The sequence below is a fragment of the Pseudorasbora parva genome, chromosome 21, assembly GCF_024679245.1.
Source record: "Pseudorasbora parva isolate DD20220531a chromosome 21, ASM2467924v1, whole genome shotgun sequence".
In the NCBI taxonomy this organism is placed as follows: Eukaryota; Metazoa; Chordata; class Actinopteri; order Cypriniformes; family Gobionidae; genus Pseudorasbora; species Pseudorasbora parva.
In genome coordinates, this window is record NC_090192.1 from 21,916,368 (window position 1) to 21,938,795 (window position 22,428).

The 22,428-nt window shown below is 40.4% G+C and overlaps 1 protein-coding gene and 2 long non-coding RNA genes across 6 annotated transcripts in view; 1 reads left to right on the forward strand and 2 right to left on the reverse strand.

The window, feature by feature from the left end:
* The window catches only part of ca10a (carbonic anhydrase Xa), a 240,428-nt gene that overhangs the window by 141,146 nt on the left and 76,854 nt on the right, over positions 1–22,428 (forward strand). The gene's annotated exons all lie outside the window — the stretch shown is intronic.
* Positions 1–22,428, reverse strand: part of LOC137055981 (uncharacterized) — a 184,015-nt gene that overhangs the window by 20,362 nt on the left and 141,225 nt on the right. The window lies entirely within an intron of this gene.
* On the reverse strand, positions 9,988–13,256 carry LOC137056257 (uncharacterized). 2 transcript variants are annotated; one of them, XR_010900268.1, is made up of 4 exons: positions 12,881–13,256; positions 12,516–12,610; positions 12,199–12,245; positions 9,988–10,156 (listed from the first exon to the last, which is right to left on the reverse strand). It is a non-coding gene; the product is annotated as an uncharacterized lncRNA (long non-coding RNA). The 2 variants fall into 2 exon arrangements; XR_010900267.1 differs by lacking the exon at positions 9,988–10,156 and having other exon boundaries at positions 11,807–12,245.

A 22,428-nucleotide genomic window follows, 5' to 3' on the forward strand; every position in this document is an offset into this window, starting at 1 on the left:
ATTTCTAAAGGGTCATGTGACATTGAAGACTGGAGTAATGATGCGGAAAATCCTGCTTTCCCAACAAAGAAATAAATTGCATTTAAAATGTATTCAAATAGAAAACATTTATTTTAAACTGTAAACAAAGAAAATTCACAATATTACTGTTTTTACTGTGTTTTGGATCAAATAAATGAAGCCTTGGTGAGCATAAGAGACCTCTTTAAAAACATTTTAAAAAGTTACCATCCAAAAACGTGTTTTTGTTTGTATGTCAAGAGCAACATAGACAATAAATGGAACTCGATGAACTGCTTCCAAAAAATGTAATGGCGGAGAACTTATTTTATGAACCAAAGCCACAAACACAAAACTGTGATACATACTGAACCATGAGAAATTTGAACGCATATAGAGGCTATTTACTTTATCTTTCTGGTTACAGAGGATACTCATATCAGTTTGTGAACATTGAGATATTATCTGTGGTAGGATATGCGATCAGACAGTGTTGCTGTACTGCTAAACAGCCTCATGTTAGCCTCTATAGTAGGTGGGGGACTTGATGAACATAATCTTTCCTGTACTTTCATCTATAGCTAGGTGAAGTAATGAGGTAATTTGTCAAAGTTATGGAACGCGGACCCGTCCAATGTGTATTTCTATCCCCCGAAAGATGCGTTTCCCAGACAAATTGCCTCTGAGTGCTGATAGCGGTAATCCTTCGAAACAGACGCATCTCAATGCCGCCAACAGCATTCCATTCTAGGTGAAGTGCAGAAGCTATTAAAAGTTGAAAATGTGCTCATAATGTTAACCCGAAGAGAGACATGTTTAGTGTTCCTTTCCTCTCGCTAAAGACCTGTTTCTTAACATGTTCTATAACACGAGCCAGACTGGCCTTTCTCTTCCTTTCTGTTCTGTTTAAGATGTTCAGTGCGGAGCAACAAAGCTTGAGACACAAAGAGCTACACAACTCACTTACAGTAAACACCGAGTGATAAAGAGTGGAGAGAAATCAATAAAAGGTAGACACCACAAATCTGTCGATGGAAAGAAGTACTGGAGCCTGGCGGTGGGATTAAATCCGCAAAGTACTGCCTGTTAAAGAGAGGCCATAAACACTCAAGCCATATCCATGTGCCTCATGTTTGTCAGTGCTCTATATTCTCAGCTCTGGCCTTTTAATTCCGCTCTGTCCAAATTAGAGAGATTTATTGAACAAAGCCGCGCTGATTGAGAGAGCTTGGAAAAGCTACCAGCAGTGGATGAACTGTCCTAATATTGCGTGAGGGCTTGCAGAACACAAGCCGTGTTATAATTTTCCTTGAATGACATTCGGTTATGTTAACGCTGTATGCTCAACACTGCTAATGAATCTACTGCACAAAACAGACTAGTTTTGTGCAACTAGTACAGTCCAATTACAGAATAAATCATTCTTATCAGATGTTTTTTTTAAAGAATCAATGATATACAGTGCAACTGGTATAGTCCGATTCCCACATAAATGTTCTTATGTGTCATATGTTTTAGTGAATCAAACATTCACAGAGTTGTCAGTGTTGTCTGACTCCATAGACTGTAAAAAACAAAAAACACACATTCACTCTCTTCCATTATAGTAAGGGAAGCCGGCAGTGTCCCAATATGGCGCTGACATCTTGAGTCTCGAATTTGTGCAGCAGTGAACTTGGAGCCCGAGTCTGCGCTGTAGTGAGCAAAAAGTGGAGCCACACTATCAAGGCTAGGGTTGAGTACAGAACTCTGTATTTTTAAAGGTACCAACCGAATTATGTCGGTACTACCGTGTACAGATTCATTTAAGGGGTGGTAAAACAGGATTTCACTTTTCTAACTTTAGCTCGTGTGTAACGTTGCTGTTTGCAGGGACTACAGCAAACGGCCGGTAGGGAACTACAGCCTTTTCCTCCAGACTCGCTGAAATCATCAGGTACAATATTTACATAAACCCCTCCTCCGAGAATATTAAATAAGGAGGACGAGGCCATTTTTTATTGCTGTGGAGAAGAGTAAGCTGGAGTGCACTAGGCGGTTAGCCAATCACAGCACACCGGGCCAGCTAACCAATCAGAGCCCATTGCGTATTTTTGAGGGACTGACTTCATGGAACCAGGAAACCATCAGACCGTTTTTACAAGGAGAGACAGAGCAGTGTAGAATAAAGGTAAAGTGTATGTAAAATCATGCAATTTTTTTTCAAAACGAAGCATGAACACAACACAGTGCACTCCGAAAAACACAATCAAGCCTTCGAAAGAATGTGTTTTACCACCCCTTTAAATCAGTACCAAATCTCAGTACCTGAGAACACATCTGGTGATATAGACTAGTGTTTGTGAATATTAAACTGCAAAAAAACTATTTATATACGAATTCTGCGTTTCTCTGTGAAAGAATGGCGGTTTAATTTGCCTGACACACACACACACGCTGAATCGCGCATGACGATCGTGTGTTTCCATCTCTGCCGTGTACCGTCTCGTATAAATGTATGAATAAACCTCATCTCCAGAGCCTGAGAGTCGCATTCATGCTGACTTCACGAGCATTTTACCTTCACATTGAGGAAAAACTACCGTCACATCATAAACACACAGAAACTCAAAGGTAACGGCAACCCATCAAAATAAAAGTCTGGTTTATATATTACTGTTGTACTGTAGAATTGAGATACGTCTCAATGTAATAACATTTAATTTTTAAGTACTAAATCACAATTTTTCTTCCATGTTTTAATTTTAACAGTAGGCTATAAAGCTCCCTTATAAAGCGCAGCATTTTGTTTGAAAAAAAAGTTTGTTTAATTAAATTAAGATACATTAAATTAATGTTGTATTTCTTCATTTGATTACCAGAAGATACACAACATAGAATTTGTGGGGAATCTTTTCATAGAAATAAAATAAAAAAATTATATGGTTGTTTTTATGAATTTTATTAAGTAAGTAGTAGCTTACAATTTACTGGTAAATATTACAGTAATCAAACATCGCAGACAAAGATCAAGGCAGCTCTGGCATAAAGTCAATAACACTTCTATAAATGACTTACAGTTTCTTTACAGTTATTGATGTAAACAGCCCCCAAAGTACGGAGAAAATGTACCGATGGGTACCGGTACAGAATTTCAGGTACCGGTACCGATTCAAATGTAAACGGTACCCGACCCTAATCAAGGCCCCACCCACACTAAAGTATAATGCAGCCCCGCCCACACTAAAGTATAATGCAGAACAACTCATCATGTCAGTGTCAAATAAACAATTATGGAAATTTTGAAATTAAAGCTCCAAAGTTAAAGCTCTAATCTCCTCCTGAAAATAGTCCATTGGTGACTTCACTCTTAGAAGCTATCAATCTCAGCTGTCAATCATGACATCACCCCCGTTTTTATAGCATCAAATATCTAACTTCTTTAAAGAATGAACACTTGAACTGCCACCCGGGGGCGATCGAGATGCTTTGGCTTCACTTTCCAGGACTCGTGTGGCACGCTTCTCATTCTAAGTCTGTTCCTTTTAATCAAACACGACACACAACCAGTGTAGTCCTATCATCAAAGGAATGACTCAATTTTTATTTATACAAAAATAAAAAAGAGTTATGTGTTTGTAGTACTGTTTAATGAATGGTTAAAGGTCAATTAGTGGCACCTCTAAAAAGACTTTAATTGTTTTAAACGCATGAATTATTATAAATGTTATTGAAAAGATTTTATCATTCCCATGCTTACAGAAATTACCATACTAGATGCTACTGGCTTCCCAGGAGGTGCCGTGAAAAAGCAGTGATGCTGTTTCGTATCGACAGCTTCATGTAAAATTCAGCAGGGCTCCAACAGCAACCCTCTCACTAAGCCCTCCCCTCAAAGGCCCTATTCAACCTTCCCTTCTCTTTTTGCACCCATCCTGTCTGCCCTCATCACAATAGGTGACTGCCACAAGAGAGAGAGTTGCCAGAAACCCTTGCCACACCTTCCTTTTGTTGTCCTCACGTCTCACTCCACAGAAACGCATGAGCTTCATGAAGGAGCCAAGTTCTTGTGCGAACAGCCAGCTTTGCCAGATGGCAGTGAGGGAAGGGAGGACCGAAAGAAAAAAAAAGAGAAACACCTTGTATTTGCTCACAGGGCGAGAAAAGATCCAGATTTGATCAGACGACACTGAATGAAATGACAATTCAGGGGTAGGATGCTATTATTTCACAGATCAGAGCCTTTAAATAGGACCTGCCTCTTCAGTCTGTGTGCCTTTCTGAGGAATGCTGTTCGTGCTTTTTGTTATTCCTGCCAGCTCGATCAAGGTCGTCGTCCTTTTAGTTGTTAGTCTGCACGCTCCCTCTGCTGGCTGCTCAGGGGGAAATAAAGAAAGAAAGATGGGGCTCAGTCAGCAAATGTATGTGTGAGACGCCTGGGGGCAAACAAGCTGTGCCTGACTGGTAAGGAGAGACCTGAAATGAAGCGCTAATGATAGGTGAATCAGCATGTCCAACGGGTTTATGGTTGATTCTCAGTCAGACTCTAATAGAGTCATTAAAATGAGGGGTCAAGTGCTCCCCTTGCTGACCGTTAGTATCAGTTAGATTTACTGACTCTGAGACACTTTATGTAGGGGGTGGTGAATGGCACTAAGCATTGTAAGTTTCGCTTTTTGGTTTTTCTTCAATGAATTCATCCACCGCATTAGCTCTGACGGTCTCTCGCAGCCTATGATAGTCTGTCATCGCAGGCCTGCTCTGAGCAGACATGAGCATCTGGGTGTCTTTTTGAAGTTCCCAGGTGTGAGCTCACAGGCAGCTGCACTTCCTCCTCATGTGGTATCTGCGAAAACTGATGAGGATGATAAGTTGAAAGTCCTTCACACTCTCATCAAGTTGTTTTCACAATGTTTCTTTTGCAATAATTCTTTCTCCCCACTCTACTGTGGCATCCCTCACACGAGCTGCCTTAAAAAGCAGACAGATGGACTAAACAGCAGGTAGTTAAATGCTGATAGCGCCTTGACGAGCCCTCAGACGAAACAAGGGGTCTTGTGAAAGAGAGCGCTTAAATGAGGCAAAGCAGCTGCTTCCTTGGGGCTGCGAGTATTATTGTTTCATCCCTTTTGTGGCCTCCTCATCCACTATGTAATTCGCTAGTCAGCCCCAGTTTAATAGCATTTAAGAACTGCTAATATGGCAGCGTTTTGCACTTGAGTGATGCTAACAACCTGCCTGGTTTGTCGCAAAAAAAAGAATGGACCATTGAATAGCAAAGTAGCATTTTAGTCAAATGAAACTCTTTCAGATTAATTAAAAAATTCTGCAGTTCTGTGGTGCAGGTAATTAAAGATAGATTAATGATCAAGCTAATGCAGTGGTCTTCCCAGTTCAGCACCTTGGAGAGCGCCACTCCCTCTGCTTAAATGTAGGGCAGTGATTTTCAGCACCGTGGACAGCGGTCTTCAGATCTGGCTGGAAAGCCAATATATTCGGTGTGCTGCACTGACTGACGAACTGCTCCTCCGTGTATCCAGCGCTCACCTCTCAGGGGTAGTTTGTCTGCTCCTCTCGCAGTTCCTTGGCAGAAGTCCTTTGCCTCTCAGCTCTCTAGTCTAAGAGTGATTGAAGAAACCTCCCAGTGCTATTAGACCACCGTGCTCAATTGCTCCATAAGTCTCCACCCTGACCACTGACTCGGTGTAGCATTAGATTATGTGATACATCACCAAAAAAGAGAAAAAATCTTGGCCTTTTCCTTTTAGTTTTGCTCGGCGTGCTCTGGAATGTTCTTGAACTCGTCCTTGACAAAGGATCCTTGTCAGATAGTCTCTTTACAGTACTAACTGTCATCCACTTGAGAAAGAACAAGCTGTAGGCTGTCTGTCTTCTGAAGGAGTGCGCAGCAAGGCTTTTGTTTGGGATTTTGCCTCTGGCCCTCTAGGGGCAACGAGACACCCGGACAGGCTAAACACAAGGTGTGTTGTGAGTCAGGAATCGTACTTGTTGGGGTCAGCTCATGGCCAGGGATTATGCTGGAGGAACGTGCATAGCTTTCCAACCTTCTCAGCAGGCCATAGAAGAACAATGTGCTGGATTAGGAGACCCGCTCACCCTCTCAGGTCGGGATTCTTACATAGACTGGCCAACCTTGCTAATCTCATTCTATTATGAAAACATTTTCTATCCAAATTGTTAGAGCATTGTTATTATCAAACAACAATAGATAAACAGGCATACAGACAGACAGATTACATTCAGTGTAACATCATCCTTCTGAAATCATTCTAATGCGATTTTGTGCTCAGAAAACTTTTCTTATTATCATCAATGTTGAAAACGGTTGTGCTGCTTAATATTTTTGTTAAAACAGTTTCTTATTTGTTATTTTAGAATCTAATAGTATTTATTTGACATTTTCCTGTATTGTGTGTACTATGCTTTTTCAGTTTGGATGGTAAAACCATGTTGGAATCAGTGCAAGTCTGTCCTAGATCTCTTTTCTTATTCAATTCCCCCTCTCTTTCTCACCTTTGTTTTCTGTGTTCTATTTCATGTATCCATAAAATAAGGACAAATAAATAATAATAAAAAAAAAAATTGCAGTTACAACCATAAACATGCAGCTGGATCTTAGCCTAACCGTGCGTTCACACCGCCGCCGGCGAGAGCGTCAAAATTCGCTCTTGCCACCCTGACAACGACGCTGTAGAAAGCTCCGTGGACGTGCTGCCGCTCTGACGTAGATCGAATGTTTTTTCTTTTTTTAAACTGTATTTAAAGAGGCCGCAAATCAAACAAGCATGTTGATGGATATACTGACCACAAGTAGGGTATAAATTAACTTCATGAAATCGTTTAAATGTGAAAGTAAGAATTAATTGCACACCCGCTGAACAACGAGCGTTCTAGCGCCTGTAAAATAGTGTTGCGCGACTTCTTAACAAATTATACATCACTATGAATGATCTTGTCATAAATGATAGGGAAACCCGCACAGCAATGATCAACCTCTCCTACAAATTGCTTGGGAACTAATGTGGTCGGAACCAAAGTTTACAGGCCTGCGTTCTCTGGATTTCTCTCAAGCGGAGCACTTCTACATTCTGACTGGTTGCCGCCGAACCGCGTCATAGCTCATTACCATAAAGTTGAGCTGATTTCAACTCTCCTCGACGCCCAAATCGTCCAAGACGCGCCGCGCCGCTCTCGCCGGAGCTCGCCGCCCGGCTCCCATTGAAAATGAATGACTTCCGGCCAGCTTGACGCTCTCGCCGCCGGCGGTGTGAACGCACAGTTAGGATGTTATGCCGCGACTCCCAATGTATTGTTTAAGTTAAATAATAGTTCCACATGCCTCTAGACCACTGGAGTTTTTTTTATATTTTTATATACACTGGTCAGGCATAACATTATGACTTCCTAATATTGTGTTGGTCCCTGGTATTTGGCACCAAGATGTTAGAAGCAGAACCTTGCTGGATCGGACTTGTTTATTCAGCACATACCACAGATGCTCGACTGGATTGAGATCTCGGGAATTTGGAGGCCAAGTCCACACCGCAAACTTGTTGTGCTCCTCAAACCATTCCTGAAGCATTTTTGCTTTGTGGCAGGGCGCATTATCCTGCTGAAAGAGGCCACAGACACCAGGGAATACCGTTTCCATGAAAGGGTGTACATGATCTGCAACAATGCTTAGGTAGGTGGTATGTATCAAAGAAATATCCACATGGATGGCAAGACCCAAGGTTTCCCAGCAGAACATTAACCAAAGCATCACACTGCACCTTCACCGACAGGCCTTCTACCCATAATACATCCTGGTGCCATGTGTTCCCCAGGTAAGTGACACACGCACCCGGCCATCCACGTGATGTAAAAGAAAAGATGATTCATCAGACCTGGGGTCAAAGCCTGTACCATGAAGCCAGTTTAGCTGGTTAGCCAGATATGTTTAAGCTTAGTTTGTGCCAATCCTGGGTTTTAGGTGTCTTTAAAGTGGTTTGGCTTTTAGCTGTGATCATCGCCATAGTAACTTACGCTCCATGGCTATCCTGCTCCAAGGCAGGTGATGCAATAAATTCACTCCCTGTTTCTACTCCAAATTAAAGGTCATTACATAGCAAATGGTTTTTAACGACTAAAGCATTTGGCTTTTAATGCGTATTTATAATAACAATCATTTTGAATGATTTAGATATCATTTATGTAATAATTATACCCTTAATCAGTAACACATTTATCCTTTTAGTTAATAAATCATTAATAGGTATTGTTAAAGTTAATATAAATGACAGTCATACAAATAAGCTTTAAAATCAATAACGCCGCATTCACAAGGGGCGTAGGCGTTAAAGCTTGACGGAGGGCGTGGCTGAAGCTGGGTGCTGACGCGATCGTCATAGTGACAACAGCCAATCACATTAACTTGCCGCTTGGACCAAAACATAACACAAAAAAGCACCTTTTTATGACAGCTAGTCTGTGAGACGAAATGGATGCCGATTTGGTGTTATGTGTGATTGCGATTGCCCGTGTAGTTGTTGTCAGTGCACTGCACAGGTGCTCAAAGCTGTTGGCTAGCATCTGCTGTAGGATATTTGCATACGGCGATCTGACTGGATGACGCCTGCGCTGGCGCTTGAAAAGTTGAGAAATCTTCAACTTCTGCCGCTTGGAACGCGAGTGAAGCGCCGCGACGGAACCCACAATTCAGTTCGGCAACGAATGATGTCACCCATTCAAAGTAAATAAAAAGCGTTAACGCCTGCGCCCCGTGTGAATGCAGCGTAAGCTATTAAAAAGAAGCTTACTGAGCTTAAATGTTAAGTTCTCTCTATATATCAACTAAACTAACTTCATAACTTTTACTTGCATTGACGTATACAAATTTTTCTTTAAGTTGTCCTCTTTCATAGACAGCTCTTTTCTTTTTTCTGTGTAAATGTTTAAATTCTTCATATTTTTCAATCATGTAATAATCTGCAGAAGAGTTAAATGAATCTCACTGCTTCTCTCGCGAGAAGTGAATCTCAGCTGATCCACGGCCTGTGATTGGCTGTTCACTGCTGATGTCACAGCTCAGGATCAAAGCCTGAGTTTACAGAGAAAACTGACGATCAGCAACTGACGATCAGTTGGTACCAACGAAGCCTGAATAGGTTGGTTTGGTTTTGTCAACTCAAAACTAATCCTGTAACCCTGAGTTTGTTAAACTACCATCCTGGTATAGGCCCAGGTCACCTTCTTCCATTGCTCTGTGGTCCAGTTCTGATGCTCACATGCCCCACTGTTGGTGCTTTCAGCGGTGAACAGGGGTCAACATGTGCATCCAGACCGGTCTGCAGCTATGCAGTCCTGTACACTGTAAAACCCAACAAGTTACGGTAACTCAAACCATTTGAGGAAACCGATTGCTTCAAACCAATTAAGTTTTAAAACCATTAAGTATGAGTACTGAAAACTCATATACATTGAGTTAAATTAACTCATATTTTAGTGTTGTTTAAGTGTTCAAAAATCAAATCAAAAACTTATATTTTAGTGTTGTGTTGATCAATTATTAAGAGTAAACTGAACTTAAAGATTTTAAGTTAATTTTATTAATTCAGTTTGAATTCAGGTAACAAATCTAACTAAGTCTTAACAACTACATGGTTACTTAAATGGTTTTAGGAAACAGATTGCGGCAAATGGTTTAAGTTCATCAAACTCAAAGTGATTAAGTTACATAAGACTAAGCACAAGCTAACATTGGTACAAAATGAAGACAGAACAGGAGGGTATTTTTAAGTAATTTATTGAAATATAACATTTATCATAAATACAGTATGCCATATGTTCACAAATATAACTAGACAAAAAATATTAGACTTTTTCACCAAATAAAACAGCACAAACATGTTTAAAAAAGTCATAACATTTAAATAACAAAACATATAAAATAAAATAAAAATTATGTAAAAAGGTACGTTTCCTCAAAAAGCAAAAGCACTGTATGATCTTTAATGTACTCTAAGTGTATTGCACTGACCGAAGACTTGGCAGACATCACCACCTCATCTTTAAAGACAATCAAAGCATCCAGTGGGTTTAAAGGTAACGTTCCCTCTTCCTCCTCGACAGTAAGGATGGTGACTGTTGGCTTCTGCACCTGGTCAAGCTCCTTTTTCTATATGCATTGGAAAAAAAGTTTGTATGTCACCACATATAAAAATAACCCTTGTCAGGGCAGACACCATATTTCAATTTTCATAAATAAAAAAAAACGTTGTTATAAGGAACGGATTATTGTTGATTTAATTGGGCATGTGCTTATTTAAAACCCTGTAGTTCAATTTTGTAAAGATGTTAAGTTGTTTGTCAGCAAGGTTTAATTGGGGGAAAAACATTTTCAGGGGTGTATCAGCCGAATGTTCTAGACCTTGAATTGAATGACGAATTGAATTGAATTGAATTCAAGCGATAATGCACACATTGCAAAACATTTGTTTTTCATGTCAGTATGTCATAAATAGAAAGAGGCAACAGTTTACTGTCAAAGATTTGTCGCTCACATCACGCCGCATCCAGTGTAGACAACATAAGGGACTATAAGGGGCTCTTTTGTCCTGTCGCGCTGCTCACATCCGGTGTAGACAAGGTGAAACAAGACAGATTTGATTAACAAATTTTAAATGGATAATGGCAAGACATCCTTGGTGTAAATTACGTTCTTCTTTCAGATTAATATAATCAGAGCGCTATTAATAAATGTCCTGGTTAATCCAAGCATTATAAGGGCAGTAAATGGTTGTCCAAAATTTGAAGCCAAAAAAGTGCATCTATTCATTATAAAAGTAATCCACATGACTCTGGAGGGTTAATAAAGTACTTCCGAAGTGAATCGATGGGTTTATATAAGAAAAATATCCATATTTAACTCGTTATAAAATAAGAAAATAACTAGTTTCCGGCGCAACGATGACGTCGGATATAGCGTAAAAAAGCATAACAGCCACGGCGTTGACGGCGGACGCAGCGTAAAAAACATAAATGATGTGACGATGATGTCGGGCGTTGCACAAGCGTTTTGAATCATGAGAGGATATTTTTCTTACACAAACCCATCGATTTAATTCAGAAGGCCTTTATTATTCCCCCGGAGCCGTGTGGAGCACTTTTAAAATGGATGGATGCACTTTTTTGGGCTACAAATTTTGGGCTGCCATTCACTGCCATTATAAAGCTTGGACGAGCCAGGACACGTATTAATATAACTCTGATTGTATTCGTCTGAAAGAAGAATGTCATTTACACCAAGGAGGACTTGAGGGGGGGAGTAAATCAGGGTGAACGATTCCTTTAAGCTTGAGCTGAGATTGGTTTATTATGTGTCAAATAAGCTTTTGCTGTGCTCAATGTATATGCTAATGAAAGCCTAAATTAAACGTTTTGAAGACTAGATTTTCAATGGACAGATTAATAAAATTCTTATGTGTTTGGAACAATATGAGGGTTGGTAATTTAAATGAATCATGACTGAATTTGTATTGGCAAGTGGACTATACATTTAAGACAACTTGAATGATCAACTATCAGTCACTGTAACCACACCATGCATTTATGCTGGTGGCAGCTGAAAGGTTAACATGTTGCTAAATAAATGTAATGTAGTTTTGACATGTTTCCTACCTTGTGTTTTGAAAACATCTCCTGACTCTTCCTTTTAAATAGTAACAGACCTGCCAGGATCGTAGTTTTTGTATGATTCATGACAAGATTTCTTTCAACCACTGCAAATCTAGCATTGCCAATTACCTTACACCTTTACAAACCCAAGGCAACTTCAGGATAACTGCCAGTGAAAATATAACACACGAAATGTTTCTGTTTATATTAGGAAAGCCGACTATAACAACAACTTTCAAGACTTGACCAGTATTCTCCTGAAGCAATACAACATGACTTTGAATGATAGACAGACTGGACTTTGGACTTTAAGCCTTTTAAAAAAATCATATTGCTTCAGAAGACTTACAAGTTGTGCTAAAAGACATTTATGGTCATAATTACGTTTGCAAAAATAGCAATTCATTCAAAAATTAAAATTGAAGAACAAACTTATATTTGTATGAACATTATGTAACTGTTCATAACGTTATCATTTGCATTTTGCACAGTAACGTTACAAAATTCCATTGATTTGTTCAATGTTAATTCTAACTTACTTACTCATAGAATTGTAGCCACGTTGCTGCCATTGCACCTTCGTCTTTGCTCTGAAAAGATTTAAAAGCATGGCAACAATGTGTTAGTGTGAGTTTCAAATGAGAAAACGTCATGAGAAACAAATAACAGTTTAAAATGTTATCTAACGTTAGCAAAACAGGATCTAAAATGCTCCTCAATTCACTTTGTTCACCCCGGAGCTTCAGCTGCTTTAGTCAAATTAACTAGCATCACATATGATAGAGGAAACTCGAATTCGATTAACAATACATTTAAAACGGTTGTAATATAAGGAATGCGTGAGTTTGCATTAACGTTACCTTTTGCTTTAACGTAAGTTAACGTCACTGTGGCACGAGACGAGAGACATGGAAAGATGGCCAACTGTCTCAAAAGCCAGCGTTTATCTGTCCGACTGTGAGAAAGCACAAACATATATTTTTTAATTCCCCGCTGACAAACTGCAGTGTAAAACAGCATAATTAACTCCAAACGTGTACATTACCGTTGATAACACTGGTGCAATAGCGCATTTGCTCCTAATGTAAGATTGTTTGCTGGCTAACTTTACACACAACATTACTGAGCTGGTTAATCTTCGGATAAACATAAAAGAGGTACGAAAATAACACTGAAAACGTTCAAACATGAGCGAAATATGAATAAATAAGTTTGAAACGCTTACCTTTTGTTTTTCTTGACTGTAGCGCGAGCCGTCCTGCTGTGACTGGACTGAAGGAGGGAAAATGGTGCGGTTTTTGTTACCCCGGAAACTCACTGGGATGATACTTTGACATGACTAAATGTAATGACTTTAAAAGAGCTTAATGTAAGACTGTAGGCTTAATATGAGGTAGATTAATGTATATACTATTGTTTATTTATTTATTTTATCAGCTTTTAGTTATTTAATTGGCCATAGATGTAAAATACTAGATTAAATAAATATCTGTAACTTAAACCATTAGAGTTAAAAAGTTTTAGTAACTTATTTAGATTGAGGTTTGCTTACAATAATACATTTTTGAGTTAACATCACACATATTTGTTAAGTTGAATTAACTTTTTTGGTAACATTAAGTAAAATGAACTTATTTCATTTAGTGAATTTCACTGTTAGGTTTTACAGTGTATGCAAAAACTGTGATGCACTGTGTATTCTGACACCTTTCTACCAGAACCAGCATTAACTTCTTAAACAATCTGAGCTACAGTGGTTTATCTGTTTGATCAGGCCACACGGGGCAGCCTTCGCTCCCCATGTGCATCAATGAGCCTTGGCCACCCATGATCCTGTCGCCGGTTCACCACTGGTCCACTTTTGATAGATTCTGACCACCCCACAAGAGCTGCAGTTTTGGAGATGCTCTGGCCTAGTCGTCTAATCACAATTTGGCCATCGTCAAACTTTGAGGACAAAATGTTCACTTGCATATCCCGCCCACTAACGTGTGCTGCGGTGGAGAGATAATCAGTGTCATTCCCTTAACCGGTCATAATGTTATGCCTGATCGGTGTGTGTATATACACATCTATATAATATGTCTTATTTAAAGGACCTGTAATAAACTTGTCTGGTCAGGGAACTATAACTTGTACCCTAATTATGAAGGGCTTATTTAAAACAGATTAAATCACCTAGTGGATTTTAAAAATATATGGTTTTACACATCCCTAGTACTGGTCCTAAATCAAGCCTCTGCAGATAGCGGGCCGTAAATTCCTCTAGGATGCTTTTACAAGCTTCAAATGTCTCTGTGCCTGATGAAACATCCCTTCTCTAGCAACACATTCACAAGTGAGCAAAATCATCATGTATAACACATTATGTGACACTTGGCAGCTGCTACACTTTTGTTAGAGGTGAGTTACAGAGGCAAGCGTTTGCCAAATTTAAGGATATAGGGTAAATATTATTTGCAGGCTATATGCATGGACCTTTCAGATGTAATCACTTTAATTTAGCCAAATGTGGCTAATGGGGCCCGGCCATCAGCTGGCAAAAGGTGCTGATGTTTCAGCATTCATTTTCAGTGAAGCGAAACATTTTTTGTTTTTGTTTTTTCCAGGTGATGTGACAGCCGCACTGTAATATACCGGGCTAGTTCATGTTATCGGAAATCTGACTGCCTGTCAATTTCCCAGCTAATTTATCCCATCTGTTATTCATATGCAGCTGCAGGGGGACGGTGAGGAAGAATGGATGAACAAAATCAATCTGCAGACCCTATCTGCTACACATTTTGACAGATATGATGACGGCAAGTAGTGTCATAGCATTTCACAGTGTGCAAATCCAGGGAGGGTCTGTTTGGATGACATGTCAGTACAAAAGCGACACATCTGTGCCAATGTAATGAATTCTCTTATGTTCGACTGAAACGTAAAGCCCTTGAACAGATCAAATACACATTGATAGGCACAAATTTCGACACAATGTCCCAAGTATCCCAATCAGGAGTGCTGTTTTATGTTTTCTCTGCACATTTAGTACATAACCATGTTTCAGATCCTTTTTTTAATGATGTTCTTATGTAATTAAGTTGACGATTTTCTCTGACCCTCTCCAGTATTGTCCCATTTTTTTTTTTTGCCTCTTGGGCAGGATTCGTCCTAAATTCTGCACACAACATCTGGTCTAAAAATGTATGCGCTCTTTGATGTGACCATTTTTATTTGGTACACATGGATCAGCATGGATTTTTCCTCTGAACAACTCGTTTCAAAGTTACTCGGGCCTTCATTAGTCCCTCAATGTCCTTATCATGTGTCTTCATACACTACAGCAAATGCTGCCCTTGAGAACCTTCACAAGATCCACTTCAGGCTATTTTTCTCCTTTTCTCAGTTTAGGCGACAGCTAGAACTCCCTTTTTTCTCTGTGCCACCACAGCAAAAGAAGTTACCACAAGGGAATTACAAGCCGAATTAAAATCTAAAGCAGGAGGAGGGGATACGAAGGGTAAAAATCTCCCATAATCCCTTTCCTCTGCTCTGTATTTAAACATCATTTTAACACAGTAATTTATCAGATCCTAGGAAGGCAGTTGTCAGATGTTAAAGTAGTTTTGTTATAGAATGATGTTGCAGCTTAGAAAGATCCAGAGGATACATGTCGAACAGAAGGTGCCCTTTGCCCCAATATGTTGTTGTTAAAGCGTGCAGCCCGCAGCCACATGCTTCCCAGCTCCCCCAGAGGGTTTCCCATCTTTGTTCACATAAGATTCCTGAGTTGAGCTCATAATAAATACGTTTGAAGGACCACACATACTTTACAATTTGCATGGACATCAAAATGACAGAGCAATGTCAAAAACCTTCCAGCAAATGTCAGTGAAAGTTCAGCGAAATAGCCAAAATGAGTCGAAAGCCAACATTTTTATTCATAGCCGCCTGCTGTTGGAATGATCGCTGTTGAATCAGTTTTTTTTTTTTCAGCCGTACATTTATCACTGGACTTTAATGTAAAATGAATCCAAACAGGTGTTGAAAATCGCAGACAATTATTTCATCAATGACTTATTTAGTGATCTCCATTCCCTTAGGCCCTTTCAAAATGGAGAGAATTTCATTTCACAGCCATCAAGAATAACAGTGGCTTTATTCCCAGTTGACACTGTTACTTGTTAATTGCTGCATGATTTCTCGCCTAAGAGTGGTTTTTGTTGTTAGAAGTCATTGTGTTTGTTGTTTGTGTGATGGCACTTTGGGAATGACCCTGTTGTGGAGGGAGAGACAAAGAGGCCGTATAATCGCTGTGTCAGAATGTTTCATAAACCGCTTAGCTGCAAAATGATGCTTTTAAAAATAGATGCGACCAAATGAAGAAAGAAAGGAAAAATATAATGCTGTGTGAATAGGACCTGACGTACTGTATATATTGGTTTGGGTTTATATTGCATTTTAACTTTTTCAGCCTCCATAGCAGCCTCTCCCGCAAGCGGTTTTCTTTGGAAAGTTTGGTGCTGCATTTTTTTCTTCCATGGCAGGGAAGTAAATATGTAAATACTTTAACACTTTCTCAAGTTTTTGGAGTGTTAAAATTGACTATGCCTAAATTTGCAACACTTAAACTGCATCAGTTACATACTTAAAGCGATATGAGAACTAGGTCACTGACTTTTCCCCCCAGAATCACACAAGCTCTTATTTTTGACCTTGCAAAGATTGAGTGCATGCCAAATGCATGTCACAAACTACAGTTCAGTGTCAAGTGAACTTAAAAACTTGAATATTTTATAGCGTTTTCTCTCTTAAGGAGATGAAGATGGAAACAAAAATGTATGTATTTATGTGTGCAATTTATAACTGTCATTGAATTTAATTGAATGTCATGGAATGAAATGTGCTTTGCTTTGTGCACTGGTGTGCAGTCATGTTGGAACGGGAAGGGGCCAATCCCAAACTTTTCCCACAAAGTTGGGAGCATGAAATTGTCCAAAATGTCTTACTATGCTGAAGCATTGAGTTCCTTTCACTGGAACTAAGGGGCCATGCCCAACCTCTGGAAAACAACTCCAACACCATAACCCCCCTTCCACCAAACTTTATACTTGACACTAGAGATGCACCGATAGGATTTTTTTGGGGCCGATATGATACTGATTTTAATTCACCCAAAAATGAAATTGATGTCATTAATGACTCACCCTAATGTCGTTCCACACCCGTAAGACCTTCATTCATCATCGGAACACAGTTTAAGATATTTTATATTTTAGTCCCAGAGCATAATGCAGTCAATGCCCACTTCACTGTCCATGTCCAGAAAGCTAATACAAACATCATCAAAGTAGTCCATATGTGATGTAGCGACTCAGGCGAATCAAACACACAAGCGCCAGTTACATTTAACAAATATGTTTTGAAAGTTGTGCTCACTAGCATACCTTCCCCCAACACAACAGAGGGAGATTCTTCAGTCACCCTGGAAACCATCTGATAAGGTGTTTTATGGCCGGAAAGAATGTGGCCACATGAAGTCTTATACACAAAGAGTTTAAGACACAGAGCTTTTGCCTCAAATTATAGACAAACCATCTATAAATGAACATGCACCCCAGGACATTATATGTAAACACATAACTGTCTTGTAAAATGTTTATTCTGTATGGTATTTTGCATCTTTTTGTCTGTGTCTTAACAAAGTACTAGTTCAGATAACCTCATATATGTCATGTCTCCTATCAAATTAATGCTCACTTCACGACTTACACTTCCATGTATATCACTTATTCAGAAAATGCAGTGTGTGTTTGTTGCATTAATTATAGTATGAAGACTCAGAGACCCACTGAGTCAAACTTTCAGAAAAAAAGAGCTATAAATCTGCTGAGGAATTTCCCGCCGGGAAACCCCAACACTCTCATTGGTTAAGTCTAACCCTGGAGGGTGGGACTACGGCCAGACCATAAAAGGAGGACCTCGGATGCCCTCCTTCCTCTCTTGCTCTCTTCTCTTCTCCGAAACTCTCTGGCTCTTACTTCTCCAACACCCACGGGGGGGGGGGCTGGCACTTAAGCCATGCCACCAATGCAGGCCCTCCAAGCAGGCCTCAGCCCTTCCAAAAATCTTCTCTTCTACAATCCGATCTTCAAGAACACGAAGCATCGCTAAAGCAAACAGCCGCTTCCCTCCCAACCTCGGAAAGGACCGCCGGACACGCAGAGACACATACGCACACAAGCGAGAAGCCAAAACGAAACCAAAAAGAATGCAAGTATTCTTATTCTTACTGCTGTAAAGAGGGTGTGTTATTCTCCCGTTGGGATAAATTAACTCCGTGAAGGTCGTATCTGGTGAACTGAAGGAAAGTTGTTGCTTACCCTCCCCCACTCTCTTTGTCTCTCTCTCTCTCCCTCTCTTTGTCTCTCTCTCTCTCTTTTATCTCTCTCTAACTTCAGTCTATTCATTATTCTCTTTTATGTATTCTTTTGTTAATATCTATACTTCTACTCTCTTGATGCATATTTAGTATGTACTTCCTGTGTGAATTGTAGTGTTATTGTTAGTCTGTGTTTATTAAACCTTCAAAAGACATTTAATGAGTTGAATCTGTTATTCTGCCACATACACAAAGTCAATGAAACTTGCGATCTAAACGTTACCTAACTGCTTATGCTACTATGTTAGTAAAGTAAACTGTATGACCATTTGAAATATTGAACTTATCCTGATCAGTAAAGTTAATGTTTCTTATGCGCTCGTAAAGCAGTAATCCCTTTATTGAGAATTGATTTGAAAAGTCTATAACTAATTTGCAGGACAAACTTAGTAGGATAATTTCAAGCAATTCCATAAAGGGTTACTTGTATTTAATTAAACAATTTTCCCAATCGGAAAATTTTAATACGTAATGAACAACTGGCAAATTATATTCATAAATTCATGAATATTGAATATTAAATCCCTTTTGAGTTAATTATTCCCCGAGACATTAAACTCATGAGTCGTTATTCTCGCACTATTTTATGGTGGAGAATGCGGGCAAGTTTCAAACGTTTGTGTATGTGTGAATGATATTCATATTCTATTCATTGTGTATTTTTGAGGTATTAATAACCTGCACGCGCGTTTTGTTTCGTTTTTGTTTTGTTGTTGTTTTGTGAATTGAACGGTACGCGCAAGGCGAACCCAAGCATAAACAGATGCTGAGAAATGTTGAAGTAGCCGGATTATATTAATGAAATATGAACGGTACGAAAATCTCCGCGTGATCTCCGAAACCCCCTGCAGCCGTGGGCGCAATAGGGTTATCCGCGTGATTTCCAAACGAATGCATTGTAGAAAATCCATACATTTGACTCGAGCAATATATTATGTGTTCCATCAAAATAATGAGATTTTGATGATGTCTGTAGACACGTACGTTGCGTTATCCCGCTTGATCTGAACTACAAAAAGTTTCTATCTGTGCGGAAGATTGGGACAGGGCGAGACTCTCCTGTACAATATAAGGGGCCTCAGAATAATTATTATATCGTTAAGATAAACGATAACTCCTGGTTTAAGTCTGGCTTAGCTAACCAAAGACTTGAGACCTAAAACATTTGAATCAGAGATGCTGAAAACCTTCAGCCATATTGATAAATGTCTATTGGAGTCCATGTAAAATGCGTGAATAGGCAGACGGAAAATTCCTGCGTTCACCCGTTTTGTTAGTCGTGCATCTAGAGCACCAGTCATTTGTAAGTGATCTGCAAAAGCCAGTAAAGTGCAGAACGCGAGGGCGACTCAGAAATTGCAACGCCGCTTGCAAACCGCCAGAGGGCGACTCAAGAATTGCAACGCCGCTTGCAGAACGCGAGGGCGACTCAGAAATTGCAACGCCGCTTGCAAACCGCCAGAGGGCGACTCAAGAATTGCAATGCCGCTTGCAGCACGCCGGAGGGCGACTCTAGAACCAGACAAAGCCATCTGGTGAGCATTTCCGCCTAACTAACTGTAGTCTAGGGCGGGCGCAATAGCGCCATCATGTGGATAAATTCGGATAGTTTCACTCTCCGTTATTTGATTTTGCCTTAACAAAATAAGTTTGAGCCTATAAATTGTTTATTGCTTACTGTTGTACACAGTTTCATTTATACAATTTTTCTAGCAACAACCAAGTCTCCTTTCTCGCTGATTAAACACCCTTATTCGAATTTGAAGTTTAAAAAGAAACATAACTTCCTCTAACCCAAAGTGAAATTAGGTTTAAGTCACAGACAGTCCAATTGGAAGGAAGGACGCCACCGTGTGGCTATACCCTGTTAAGTCAGCGCAACACTAAATCCCTACGCCCTTCCTGATTAATTCTTTTATTTGGATAACTCCCACTTAGAGATTAATCGTTATAGGATAGGATTTTTGATTGGCTTTCTTTTATTTGATTTTCCTTACAGACTTATTTAAATTTCATTTAAACTTGCTTTGAATTTAATTTGAATTAAGTTGAGCTTCTAATTTTTTTATTTTATTTTATTTTATTTATAATTTTATTTTAATTTTTAATTTTAATTTTTAATTTTAATTAATTTTTTTATTAAAAATTATTAATATTATTTTTATTTTTTTTATTTATTTTTTATTTTTCTCTCTCTGCAAAAGTTTTCTTTTCCCCTCCCATTGGGAATAAAGCTCAGTCCGGTAATTACAAACCGTATCAAAAGTGCTTTTTGTTTTATCATTACTTGACAGAAACTTTTGCCTTTTTCTAAATTGCTCTTGATATTTAACCTTCCACGTAAGCGACCTCAATTCACCCCGGATGAGCTAAATGGGATAACCCATAGTACAAGCCGAATTTTAGTATATCTTGAGCATTTAGCCAATTAATTTCCCTAACACTCCCGGCGCGCACGCTGACATTCCTTTCATTACAGACCAATTCATCTTGTGTTTGTTTCCACTGTGCTCTTTCCTATCCTCACTGTTGGACTATCACGATTGTGTTTCTTTCAGTTCACCAAGAGACCCCAAGGAGAATTAGATAGTCCCGGGACGACCGAGCAGCAGTTCACCAAGTTACCCCCAGGGCTACCGCCCACCTAATTGTCTAAATTGTCTAATTATCTAACTGTCGACATCAGTTAGCCAAAATTCCCAGCTATCCGTACGATAGCTCGTTAGCTTAGAACAAGCTTGCATTGGCTCTCTCTCTGTGTGTGTGTGTGTGCTGTGTTTCTTTCGTCCGCAGTAATGTTCCGTGCACCCAGTTCCGCCGTCCCGTGGGACCGCCTAACGACATGGCTGGAAGCGCTAACGGCCACCAGTCAAGGAAGTCTGGGGCAGCTGAGCCAGAAGCAACTGGACACCGAGCTAGACCAGCTGATGACACACGACCCCACGCACAGCTACTCCAACAAGGAAGTGGCCAAGATCCTCGGAAGCCTCGCCCACGTCCTCATCGCACAGGCACGTCTAAGCGAAGGGAGCTACGCCAACCTGGAACAGGAGGCAGCAACGCTAAAGCTTCAAGCCGAGGAGGCCCGGAGAGACCAAGCCCTCACCCAGCTTCGTCTAGATCAGCTTCTAGACACAGAGAAAGACGACGAAACAGACAAAGAACAAAGAAAAGAAATAGAAAGACTTCAAAAGACCCTGAAGGAGCTCCGTCGTGACACCGACCGACGAGTACAGTCAGAGAAAGACGCCAGGAAACACCTCGACGAAAAGCTTCGGCGTGGCGAATTCCTCCTGGAGAGAGCCACTGATGAACTTAAAGACAGAGACATTAAAGCTAAAGTCTATGCAAAACATTTGCAGTCGGCACAAGCCGAGATCGACGAGCTCATCCAGCAAAGACACGAGCTCAAAAATGAACTTGACATGGTGCAAAGAGAACTGAGACAATCATATATAGTGCAACGTTACCGGAAGGGGGAAACACACAACACACAGTTTCCCCTGACCAGTTACTCCGCACATTTTAGCCACGAAGCAAGAGCTACGAAGGGGAATGACAGCCCCCTGTTTAAAAGAGCACCCGCCAGTCTCCACGAATCCCCATCAGCAGCAAAGGAAAGGACGCCCTTCCAGGAAGTCAAGGTCAACAGCCACGAAGCTTCAAAGAACCTTGACAAGCTGGCCAGAAATATTCCTACCTTCAGCCCAGACCCGGCAGGAGGACACGACGTCCACGCATACTTAAAAGACATAGACTTTTACTTGCAAACTGTCGCTCACGCGAACAACTGGGACAGACTGTACCTGCTCAGGGCCACGTCTAATCGGGACGTACGCAGCTTTCTGGATCGACAACCAGAGGCCATCAAAGCGGACTACTGGCATCTACGACAAGCTCTAATTCGTGAGTACTCCGACCCCGAGTCAGACCAGGGGTTCATCACTGCCATGGACCTCAAGCAAGCTCGACGTGAGACCTCACAGAACTTTTATAACAGACTGCGACGTGCCTACTTCGGGGCACGTAACGACCCAGGCATGGAGGAGGACATCAACTTCAAAACTCTTTTCCTCCGAAACCTGCACCCTACCATCAGTTACCACCTGGGGGTGCTGGCGTGCCCGCGCAGCATGGACACGCAACAGTTAAGAGACTTGGCTCACAAAGCTTACGTCAAACAGAAAACCATTTCTGAAAAGACTGTAAAACAGCCCACCATCTGCCCTGTCTCTGAGCACCACCCAGAGCTAACCCTAGAGGGCGCCAAACAGAACCACAGTTACCGACCCGTCAACAGAGAGTCCAAACCACTCCAAGCCAGCAGAGGGCAGCGTGGTCATAATGGC